The sequence below is a fragment of the Pinus tabuliformis genome, chromosome X, assembly GCF_031772625.1.
Source record: "Pinus tabuliformis cultivar Carrire ecotype Pingquan chromosome X, CPIR1, whole genome shotgun sequence".
Lineage (NCBI taxonomy): Eukaryota > Viridiplantae > Streptophyta > Pinopsida > Pinales > Pinaceae > Pinus > Pinus tabuliformis.
In genome coordinates this window covers 1,359,852,129-1,359,865,001 of record NC_142308.1, presented here as the reverse complement: position 1 = coordinate 1,359,865,001, position 12,873 = coordinate 1,359,852,129, and positions in this window count along the sequence as shown.

Sequence of the window (12,873 nt, the reverse complement as noted above, 5' to 3'; positions counted from 1 at the left end):
TAATGACGCAAATCGAGGTACATGCCCCCCAAGCTTCATTGCATTCAATGAGGTGGATGGAATGAAGCTTTACTTTCAAGATCTTGGAAAGAATTGTGGGAGGTGTTTCATTTTTTAGTGAGGTTGACACAAGAAAAGAACTATCCTCAAAACCCTTGTTTCATTTTTTTAAACGAGCTTGACACAAGATAAGGAACTATGCTCATAACTACTCTACAATCTACCTAACAAAGAACTATACCTAAGAAACCTTGATTCATTTTTTAACGAGCTTGACACAAGACAAGGAACTGTGCTCTAAAATCCTTGATTCTTTTTTTAATGAGCTTGACACAAGACAAGGAACTATGCTCATGACTACTCTCTACAATCTACCTACTTAACCTACCCTTGTTTCATTTTTTAACGAGCTTGACACAAGACAAGGAACTATGCTCAAAAAGTTCGCATGCCCCCAGTATAATGATGCAAAGCGAGGTACATGCCCCCCAGGCTTCATTGCATTCAACCGGTTGGATGAAATGAAGGTTTACTTTCAATATTTAACTTGAAAAGGGAGTTGTTTCATTTTTAAGGAGGTTGACACAAGAAAAGAACTATCCTCATACCTGATTCATTTTTTAACGAGGTTGACTCAGTAACAGGAACTATCCTCATACCTGATTCATTTTTTAACGAGGTTGAATCAGTAACAGGAACTATCCTCAAAATCCTACTTTCTACAATCTACCTAACAAAAACTCTAAAATCTAGCTGATTCATTTTTTAACGAGGTTGACACAGGAAAAAACTATCCTTGTTGCATCCAGTTTCATTTTTTAACGAGGTTGAGACAGGAACAAACTATCCTCGTATCCAATTTCATTTTTTAACGAGGTTGAGAGAGGAACAAACTATCCTGGCATCCAATTTCATTTTTTAATGAGGTTGAGAGAGGAACAAACTATCCTCGCTACACTGATCATGGCTTCCAACTGGAAGAAAGACATGTCAATGGACACACCTTAATCATGGCTTCCAAAAGGTCTTCATCAGAAGGAAGAATACTTCTCTGGAAGGAACACATGTCAAGGGACTCAAAAGGGATAAGAACATCGTGTTCAAGTAATCCCATAGAGTTTTCCATGTCAATTACCGGATCTAAGTCAAAGGAAGATGAGCAAACAGTGAGAGGCTCACGTACATCGGTAACTGAAAACATGGGACCAGTTGCCACATAATTAACCCATGGCAGGGTAGATACCACTTTAGAATCAGGAACATTTAGGGGTGTCATATTATTAGTAGTTGAAACAAGACTAGGGAACGAAAGCTGGTCTACAGTGACAATATTTCCATTGTGAGGGAAAGACATCACGCGAAAGAGTGTCGATACGACAGCTTTCATTGCATAAACATAATCTCGCCCAAGGAGTAAATTGAAATCCAAGGGACCTCGAACTACCATAAGATCAATACAGACAGTTTTACCCTCCAAGGTAATAGAAAACTTAGGAAGGATCCCTAAAGGTTCACTAATGGTTCTGTTAAAAGCTTTCAGATTCTGCGTAATAGGCACAAGCTGAGGGGAACCCAAAGCTTTCCAAACAGTTGAGGATAAAATACTAACAGAAGCACCTTCATCTACCTGTGTACGATGTATGTCCCTACCACCAGCCTTAACAATGATTTGGAAAGGGACGGAGGAAGGAAGACGAGGTTCTGTCAGTCTATTCCAATCAAAGGAAAAGACCTCAGTACTTGGAGGGGGTTCTATAGAAACAGGTGAAATGCCCCCTAGCATAGAAGAACCTGAGCGGTATGAAGTTCACTCTCTAAAGGGAAAGTGGGATCGACCGAATGTGAAATTGAATCGACCACTTGATCAACTAATTGATCATCAACCTTAGTGACATGAGTTTCACTCTCCAATGGGAGAGTGTGATCGACTGTACTTGAATTTAGATCGATCACTCCGTCAGTTGACGGCAGGTTGGGAGAAAGTTTACGGTAACCAGTTGGAAATTCTTGCTGTGGAACAGTAAGTTTTTCCAACAATGTTGAGGCTTCATCCATGTGAGGGCAAAGGTGAGTTTGATGACTCCCTTTGCATAACTTACAAGGAAACCTAACTTTACCCTTTTTCCCAGGAACCTGACTATCACTGGTTGATGGATCAATGGAAAGTTGATGAGATTTTTCTGACCATACTTCCAAGACCTTTGGAATACCAGGACAATTGACAAGGAAGTGGTCACCCTTACATAGCTTGCAAGGGTATTTGGGTTTACGATTCATGTCGGAGGTTTCCTCAACACCACTAACATTTACAACCATGGTTGGTTGGTTGACTTCTTTCTTATCTTGCTTCTTCTTCTTCTTCTTCTTCTTCCCTTTCTTCTTCTTCTTAGCCTCCTGGTTACTAGCATCAAGGCTTTTACCAGGCGAAGAGGAAGAAATGGAGGAAGAAAAATTAGGCGAAGAAGGTAAAGGGTCAACAGAAGGTTGGTGATGTTGAGATGGTGAACTCTGTTGAGGTGAAGCATCCGGTTGAGATGGAACAATTGGAGTATTTTGGGCCAACGAAGTTGAAAATAACCATATCGGTAAACCTATTGTAAATCCAGGTAATGACAAAGTAGCCATATAAGGAGGACCAACATTTCCAAAGTAAGGAAAAGTACTAGGATTCTCGTTAGGAGGGGTTCCTAGGTTGATAAATTCTGGAACATTTGCCATTATATTCAACTTCAGTGAATTTTATTAACAATTTTAAAACTAAAATTAACAATTCACAATTCACACCTAACAATTAAAATTCACAGTTCACACCTATGGTCTCTAAAAGTAAAAACAAACAAATTAACACGCGCTATCAAATCTAGGAGTCAAACCATACACAAACAGTAGCCTTCCGGACCGAAAACACTAGTTGGTGATGAAGCCCAACATCGCCGAATTCAGTACAGAAGTGGTGGGTGGAACAGTTACCCCGACAACCTGCTTAATGAATAGACTGGACCAAGTTCCTCCACTTTTAACCGTCTCGAGTGAAGTGAACCCCCCAGAAAATCCAAGTGAGTCTAGCCGACGTCTGCTCCAGGTACAGTGGGATCTTCCCTCCACCATCACCTTGGGTAGAACCCTAAAGATAATGGTCACTAAGGTCACCAACAACAACAAATGCACCTGGGGGAACAGTCTACACTCCGACAGCACGCAAGGGCAGAGTATCAAGCTCAATCCCCTTGCCAGCTCCTTGGCAATAATCCAAGGTTTACCGACAAGTGACCCCTGGCTCCTCGACAATGGTTAATCCGAGGTTTACCGTTTGTAATACGTGCATGTCTGGCGTCGTTCCCAACGAGGGAGGATTGATCCCCTCACTGGTTCGGACACGAGCTCATGCTTCTCCTTTAAGAGGAGCTTTCCCAGAGTACAAATGAAACAGTTGGATTTATCCTACCACAAGATGAGCTACTTGTTTGGTTTTGCTGTCTTAGAGAGTTAATTACTCACCTACTCCAAGACACTAGCCTGATCTATATTGGTGTTTCAGAGCCCTAGAAATGTAAAAATTACTAGATGAATTTTAATTAAGCGCTGTGTTATTAACGTTGTTATTACTCAAATGGGTAAATGGATACGAAACCAATGGTGTTATGACCCGACTCAACTGAATGCAATCGAATATGATAATGTAATCTTTTCAATTCGATGAATCCTAACTAAAGTAAGGAGAGAGTTTCCATTCACTTCCAACAATGCAAAAAATTGATGCACTAAGTTTAACAAGAAAAACTAATGCAAATCAATTCCAAAACCTTTTTTTTTTTTTTTTTTGTGTAAATTCAAATCAAAGAAAACTGATCTAAATCTACAATTGATTTTTCAGAATGTAAACTATGCAATTGTAATCGATGCACAATTCACTTGAAAAGTATGCAAATGTAATCTATGCACATTTTTCATTCATATTCTGAAAATGAGAATTCTAATTATGCAAATGTGATCTATGCAAGAGAATTCTCAAACACAAGATGATTCTAATGTGATCTAAGAACCAATCAAGTGCAAGTCGAGAAAACTGGGTGAGAGTTCCAAAGATCAAAACATAAAAACACTCAAAGGCGATTAACACTCATACACAATTTAGCCCCCCCCGGGCGAATGAGGGGGAAATTTTTTTGCAAAAACAAAAGCAAAAAGATGCAAAATTGTGAAAAGACTGATAGAAACCTCCAAGTAATGACCAAAGGAAAACAAATCAAGAATTTCTCAAAAAGAGACTCAAGACACCCAATTGATGAAAGCTTAGAGTAGGAATGCTAATGAAACAAGCTTAGGTGAAGATTTTTGACAAGAGACTAATGGATCTGGGCAGTAAAAACTAAGAAAAAGCAAAATCTAAGAGAAAAAATGCAAAAAATGGAATTTTCTTAAATTTTAGCAGGGGACGCAGGCAACCCGTTAAGACAGGTGCGGGCCCGCTCTGTGCACACAGCGACAGTGCGTTCAGGGACGCACTGCGCAATACTCAGAGGGTGCGTCCTACTGGAAAATTCAAGAAAAACTAAATTGAATCTAACCCTAAGCTAACCCACCCAAAAAAAAAGTCACAGAGCCAAAAACTAGAAAATAAATGACTTTTCTCAGATCAAAGTTACATACAAAGGAAAAGACTTTCACATCAATGGATTCCCCAGTGGAGTCGCCAATTTGTCAGGCGGAAAGAGTCGATAGTGCGGACACAAATCAACCTCCCTAGGAGCCTAAGACTCTCTAGTGACAAACAAGACAAACAAGAGCAATCCTTCTCTAAACATGCATTTACTATATGGGAAATCAAGTGTTTAGATCCTACCTATAATCCAACGCTGTTGTAGTAGTCCAGCTCCGCTGATCCGGATGAGCTCCTCCTTCACTTTGAAACCTGCATACACTAACAATCAAACGATTAAATAGCACTTGATAATCTCATAGAATAAAACATATTTAACACATAGACCAAGGAGTACATGAAACAACTCATAAATAACAAGTTATTGAGAAGAATGGACTCATTTGCATTAATAGGTAACAAAAGGAACAAATACAACCTGAGCCTTGGTGTTGTGCAAGTCCCTCCCAGGGTCCATCAAGAGTTCTCCTTTAATTTGACAAAGCTCACCCACTTCCAAATAGAACAAGCAAAGATGGCAATCTCTCCTCACAAGCTTCTAAATGGGAGTCCTAATTCCTGCAGCATTTACCCTTAGAAATGTATAGCTTCCAACCTCCCCTCCTTCTGACCCAATGCTTGTATTTATAGTGCTCAAGAGGAGGTTAATCAGGTCCACCATCAATGGGATAATCCCCTCTTTGGATGGGATAGCTCCCTTATTGATGGGATAAGTTCCTCTTTGGTAGGGGTGCATGAACCATCTGGAGGCGCTCAATACACATCGAACAACCTTCTAGAATGCTCTAGAAATGACCACAAGTAACTTTTTAAAGATGAAACTTGCGCATTTTAACCTTTACAGGGGGACGCACCTGCACCTTTACTTACAGAGCGTCCAAAGACGCAGCTTTTGTGAACATTGGGTGCGTCCCCGCAGGTAAGGTTGAGAGAACCTACGTACCCAGAGATAAATACATTTATAAAGACTTTCTCTCTTTTTTGGAGTTTGACATGGAGAGCAGAGGTATAAGACTTGCCTAAGAGGATAGCATGACTGTTGATAGAGACATACTAACTGTAAATAGTCATGGTGACATTTTTTAGTGTAACAACCATTCAGCTAAAAGCTGATCAGGAACATACGTTTTTACCATTTTACGACGACGTCGCCACTCATGAATATGATCAGATATGTGGGTGGCTGTTGTCTGTTTGAAATTGGTAAGAAGCTCTGTTCCTGTTTTGTACCTTATTGGTAACTGAAAATGGGTTAAAAAGGTTGTGGTTAGGGTGCTGAAGTTATCGAATGAAGCTCTAGGCAATTCGATATACCATTTTGCTGCTAGACTAGTTAACGTTTGTTGAAAAATGCGAAGCCTAATCGAATCATCATTTAGGGTGTTTGATGAACACCACAGATGAAATGTCATCACATGATTCGACGGGTCTTCTCCCGGATTTCCATTAAATTTAGGAATATCTGACGGAAGTTTATGCGGAATCGCTAGCCACCAAGGGGCGTAAGCAATTGGATCATTCATCGGCCGGTTTAGATCTGGTAATTCTAGAGTTGCTACAAATGGCAACTGTTGATTCAGGTTAGGCGAAGCATACCCAGGATAAGATGGAATCGCCTGAGCAGTGGGTCTTTGCATACCAGCATAAAGTATTTGATGCTAGTAACTTTGATAAGGTTGATGGGCATAACCATTATAATATGGTTGTTGATAACTGCTTTGGAAATGCGGTTGCCCATTACTTACAAAGACTTGTTGCTCAGGTCCTTGATATGATTGCTAGAATGGCGGTTGTTGAGATTGAACCAGCCATGGTTGTTGGACCATTTGCTGTTGCCCAATACTAGATGATCGACCAAGATGAGGAGTCATAGTACTTGTTTGAGCCTGAGTCGCTCCAGATAAGGAGCCACTAACCTGAGGTTGTGATTGAGTCGTTGAGACAAGAGGCTGCTGTATTGCAACCTGAGAAACTTAGGGTTGACATACAACAGGTAGCGCTTGTACTTGCGACACAGTCACCATAGCAGGTATAGTGGGAATATTCGACACAGGGTGGACTGGTTGCATTGAATATACAACCCTTGGTTGTTGAGGTAGTATTGGTACCCAACCGCTGGATGTAATTCCAATTTGACCTGAAGTTTGTTGTAAACTCCCATATGGTTGTTCTCCAGGAGGGAATAATGAAAAGGCATATTGCCCTCCATATGGTGGCAATCTAGTACTTAAAGGGTAGATTGGCCTTTGAAGACACATTGGATCAATTTGTTGAGTTTCAACATAAGAAATACCAAATGATAATCCAGATGAAGAAATAGGAACTGACCATGTTGTCGAAACAGTCCCTGATTGGACTCCGGCTTGTTGTTGATAACTTGCCGGGACAGATGGTATACCAGTGAACATCGTTGGAGTAGCAGCAGGAGGCTCTACCGCTGCTGCATCAAATGACACAGTCCTGGATGTCGACGGTTGTTCAGACATATCTAGTCTATCCAAAATATTTCCTAGCCATTCTACAAGAACTTGTGATGAAGGGAGACTAACTTCTAAGATCAACGAGGGAACAGTGACGTTATTCTGATTAAAATAAATTTTAGATGCTTTGACACAACTTGTTTTTTCAATTTTTAAGAGTCGAGAAAAAAACAAAAGATGACTCTAGTCGCCTTCGATTTTTAATGAGCCTGAAGTGACAAGTGCTCAGATGGACCTTTTTCGTTAAGGAGTCTGAAAAGGAATGAAAGGGACTGCTATGGAAATCTAGACAGAGGGATTACCAAACCAATCGTAAAACTGCAGAATACTTTTTACAGTATGGCAGTCAATCTTCCCGAATGCTGTGTTCAGTGCATTGCGATCGATAGGGCGGCAGACACGACTTCCTATGGATAAAGGATTAAGCCTATTGTGGTCTCCCAAAATATACTCGACGGTACGTGGGAGCACAAGTCTGTACTGGCACTTATCATCTCAAAGTGAAGGAATCACCCAACCAATAGTGAAAGCAACATTTACCAGGCTTTACGACACCGGAATACGTCTCTAGCCTAGACTTCTCGATTTTGTACATTAGGTTCCAAAGCGTTGTTAGATTCATTAAATTTATTTTATAGTTAATATTGCTTAAGAAATTTGCCTTCCAGGTTCACCGCGTGATGTATATATACAATTCCTAAAATGCAATCTAAGATGATAAACAGTCTTTTATCTTCTTTGTGCAATGAAAATCATAGCTACTAAGGAAAGAGAGACAGTATCCTTTCACAAAGAGCAAAGAGCACACACGATATGCACTGTCCTAAATCAAACCAATCAAACAGTCTAAATGCAAATGCACATGCATGTATTTGTTTTCAGCCTTCTTAATATGTGAATGATAAAAAGAAAGCTAATGCGCAAATCTGAATTACTTTTCAAGCGATAATTACTAACAAGTTTCTTTTCAAAATCAAAATGAAGACAATGACACCGCTTTGCGATTTGGAAATGAAAACTTGCTTTCGACACTAGAAAAACTACTAATTCAGACCAAATAAAATAGTAACAGGGTAATCGACTATCAAGAGCAATCAAACTCTCTTCTACGACTGAAAACGACACTTACAACACTTTCAAATCGAGAAACGACAGTACAACTACGTCACTTTTTTGCAAAGGAGAACTGAAAATGACTCAACAAACACACAAAAACATTTGCAGTTCTTTGCACATTGGAGGCAGAATAACAACAAGGAAAAGGGGTTTCAAACAGAGATATACTTACTACAGGCAGCAAAATTCATGAATAGAACTGAAAATAATGAACACAGAAACCAAAACTGAGGAACAATGCCTAGTCTGCAGCGCACTTGTAACACAGTGAACTTGAAATGCAGCGCACCTACTACACTCGGGAAGTGCGTTGAATTTCAGATTCACAGAACAGAGCCTATGCTGGGCTAGAGACGAGACTTTGCTTGGGTTCCAGGTCACAGTTTGCAGTTCAGTTCATGGGTTTTGGCCGAGCAAATGGTAATCAGTAAAGCAACAATCAGGGGTAGATCTAAGGAGGTTACTAGAGCCACCACAAGGGCAATTAGAGAGTTTGTAAATCAGTTGTTTAATTCATAAACAAAACCCGGAGATTGACTAAAGCGGCATTTATCTACTTTGCATTTGCAGAGAAAATGCAGTTCGAAAGCTACTTGGCTTGACTTCAGGCTCCGTCTGTAAGTTTATAAAATAAACAACAAGGAAGATAAACAAACAACCTAGTCGCTCCCCAGCGGAGTCGCCATTTTGTTACAGGGAAAAGTGTCTGCACAAAACTGCTTATCCCACTAAGGTGTGGTAGCTACCTTAGAAACAAACAAAGTAAAGCTACTTTCATTTTTCCTTTATGAAATATAGATGAGAGAAGAACAAAGGAGACCAACCTCTGTCTTGCGCTTAGCTCCTAGTTTGATTCCTCTCTCTTCTAATAGTCCTTTGCTACTTGCTTCCTTGTACGCCCAGCTTCATAGAGTACCTGTAGGATCAAAGTAGCATAACACTATACAAGAACATGGATCTATAATCATAAACAATCTAGGATCAGATGTAAATTGACCATACAAATGCATAAAACATAAATGACACAAGAGTATGGAGGAAAACTTGAATAGCTTTTATTGATAATCAAGAAAGAGCCAAGAGAGTTACAACCAGTTGTTCTGACCCAGCATCATCCTCTCAGCAAGTAAGCCCTTCTTCACCTCATACAAAGCTTAGATCACCCAACACTATGATGTTGCCTCAAGAAACCAACAGCAATTCCTTACAAGATGCAAAATTCCAGCCCCCAACCTCTGGATCTCTGGGATGAGAGATCTATATAAAGATATTTGCAGAGGTGTGAGTTAGCTCTGGGTTTTTTATTAGTGTCCTCTTTCTGATAGTTCTTGCTTCCACTTGGAGATTGATGATCTCTTACTCATCCTTGGTCGATTTCAGAGAGGCAAGTGTCACAGGAGAGGTTTCTGGAAGATTCCATGTCTCTCTACCTCGTGGATTGACATTGCCATTTGTCACTTCTCGCCCATCACACCCCATAGAAGGGCTTTCTGAAATGCAATGCACCCACACAGTGTACTTAGGTGAGATGCAATGCACTTTTCCTATGGAGCAGTTGAAATGATCCTGTTTTGACCAATTCTGAGCAGTTTTTCATGGAGAACTTCTGGGAGAAGTTGTAATCAGTTGACCTTGTTCCTTTAGGGGTTAGAACAACAATTTTAGGGACTTAGGAGCCCTTTGTTTATGGACATTTTATGCTTGGGGTTGCGGTGCCCAAAAATGTCTATAACATATACCTGCAAAACTACTGCAAACATAAACTTTTGAATCAAGTCTATACCAACTATCAATATACTAAATATCTACTGCCAACTTTCAGAGCTTTACACAGGTAGGGACAGAGATCACTTCTTCTTAGTTATACAATCAGTCAATCAAATGCCATCCTCCTTATGTATTCAGTTTTTACATTTACATCTAAGAGGACTTCATTGATAGAGAGCAGTAAAATAACAGAATTTGATCAAATAGTTCAGTCAGATCTCTAAAAGAAGATTTTCTTTTGTATGCATTACTTGAAAGAACCGAACCTACGTGTATATTCTCTTTGGCCGAGAAGAACCTATGTACAGATCTGCAAATATTGACTTAGAACTTTGCTGTAATTCCAGACTTTAGATAAACCTAAATCTTGACGGATAATGAGTAAAACAGGTACAAAACATCAGATCTAGTTTCAACTAATATCATATCATTCAAGAATAAGTTATTTTATGTCTCATGATCCTGATCCAACATTGAACTCAAGGTGCACATAAATATTTCAGATCCAGTCCCAAACACAACCCTACAACATAAAATATACTTCAGATAAAAGTATTCCTTAGAATCTTATTGCTTGCAAAACTGGCCTAATGATCTTCTCCTCGTTATATTCTCTTAGGCCTTTCTCAATACCTTGGACCAAAACCACTTAGGACCAAGACCTTAGACCAAATACCTAGTGTCAATACCTTGGACCAAGTACCTAAGACCAAATACCTTGGATCGATACCTTGGACCAAATACTTGGTTTTCCAATATGTACGCGCTTTTCCTCTTGTGAAAGTGTGTGTATACGTTTTATGCTTCTTTTGTTTTGTTAACCCATGTGTATACACTTTTTGGAAAAGGTGAACCAGCGTATACCTCTCTTTCTTCATTATTTGGAGTCTGATATGTAATCCTTTGTTATTGGCTTACTACACCATGAACTACCATCTAAGTGAGTTTCCATCAAGGACAACACCTGTATCATAATGCCAACAAAAGTTAATAACAATAAATCCTATACACATTAATGATATCTTTGTGAAGGTTGTTAATTAGTCATAATATGCATAAATTATATTGATCTAACTCTTTAAGGCATTATATAAACATTAGTTCATATACTTCCAGATGCAGGGTGAAACCACATAAATAACAAAAGTGAATACAATTGAACATACACACAAAGTATGGATCTAAAATGTCTTTATTAGATGTGATCTTCAAAGTATAGACTCTTCTTCCCTGCGCACTAAGCTGCAGGGGCCCGCGCACTCAGCTTGCGGACTTACCAAGGTATTCACACACTTAGATGCAGGAGCCTTCCCCTTCGCCTAAGTACATGAAACAAACCTTCCTGCGTTAGCTTACTTGCCCAAAAACAATGATCTTTTATCTTATGATGATCTTCTAGACTAGCTATGACTCTTCTATTTATAGGCTTTCCATTTACAATGCCATGTTCCACTACTCTCGAAACCTTCTTAACACCTAATAGCCTAAGGGACTCAATCCCCTTTGACTCTTACTGTCATCATGCTATGCTTCCATAAATTGCGGAGACTTTACATTTTTACAAAACGTAAATACAAAATTTAACCCTAGGGACCCCATCCCAATAGGCCCCCAACACAATTTGGTGATTCATTGTCGAGTCACTCAATTGGCTCTTCAATCATCTCTTGGAGTTCGCGAAACTCCAACTTCAGAACCTGGAGATCAACTATTCCCTGCGTAGCTTCCTGCTGCACTTCCTCGACTAATTTCTCTCTAGTACGACCTTCCACCACGAGGTCCATCATCATTTGAGTTTGTTGCATGCCCTTAAGCCTCCTTTGGACTAACAAAGTTAGTTGGCTGGCCTCCTCTATCTAAGGTTGTGTTCTTTCCATAAGAATGACCTCTTTTCGGCACATCTCTTCAATTTCTTTTTGAAGCTGCTTCCCTTCTTGTAATTTTGCGACTTCTTGTACTGGCGCAAAAGTGCATGCAGACGATCTAATCTCATCGAACTATCATTGTTTTCCTCTAAGGTTTGCACCAATCTTCTTCAGAGTGATATCCTGTAGTAGAGACATCCATAGCTCCATGGCTTGCTTGAAAAACTCTATGCAGTCCTTGAATGATACTTTTAGTGTGGCCATTCCTTCCTTTATAGCAGCTCTGTGCTACTCTCAAACATCTAGAAGAGTAGTCAACTGCAACATCAATTGCAGCTCTAAAATTTGCAGTTGTAATTCAAATCGGACTCGACCAATTTCATCTTTGGACTCTTTGACTGCCACACTCAGCTTCTGGATCTTTTCTATGGACATTGCATGAACTACAATGTTAAGTTTAGGAATCTCATTACACACCTATGTAATCGGTGCTTCTAAATGTTGGTTGCGCGTAGCATTTTCTTCCTTCTCCTTCAGTGCCTGCAGCTTTTCTTCGAAAATATCTTGGATTTTTGTTTTTACTTCATTAATCACAAGTAATGCACGCTACTCTATCACCCTTAGCTCATCTGATACTCCTTGGTGTAACTTATGCAAGGTTTGGATAGGCAATGTCGTGAGGCTGATGCCTAAATTCTTGATCTGCGAAAGCTGGGCATTGACATCTTCTGTGTTGGCACGTAGGGTCTCATCTAGGAGCTGAATCACATGGATATCAAAAGTATGATCTATCTCCAACACAATCGTGCTCGCTTGATGCAGGCTTGCTTGAATCCTTCTGCACATTTCCCAGCACCTACTCGTACTTCTACTTAATCTATGTCCATAATTCTATTATAGTGCCCTAGGCCTTGTCACCAATTTCTTCTAAGTCCCCTTCAGTGAGGACTAACAGATCCAGATGGGTGAATCTAATCAACTTCCT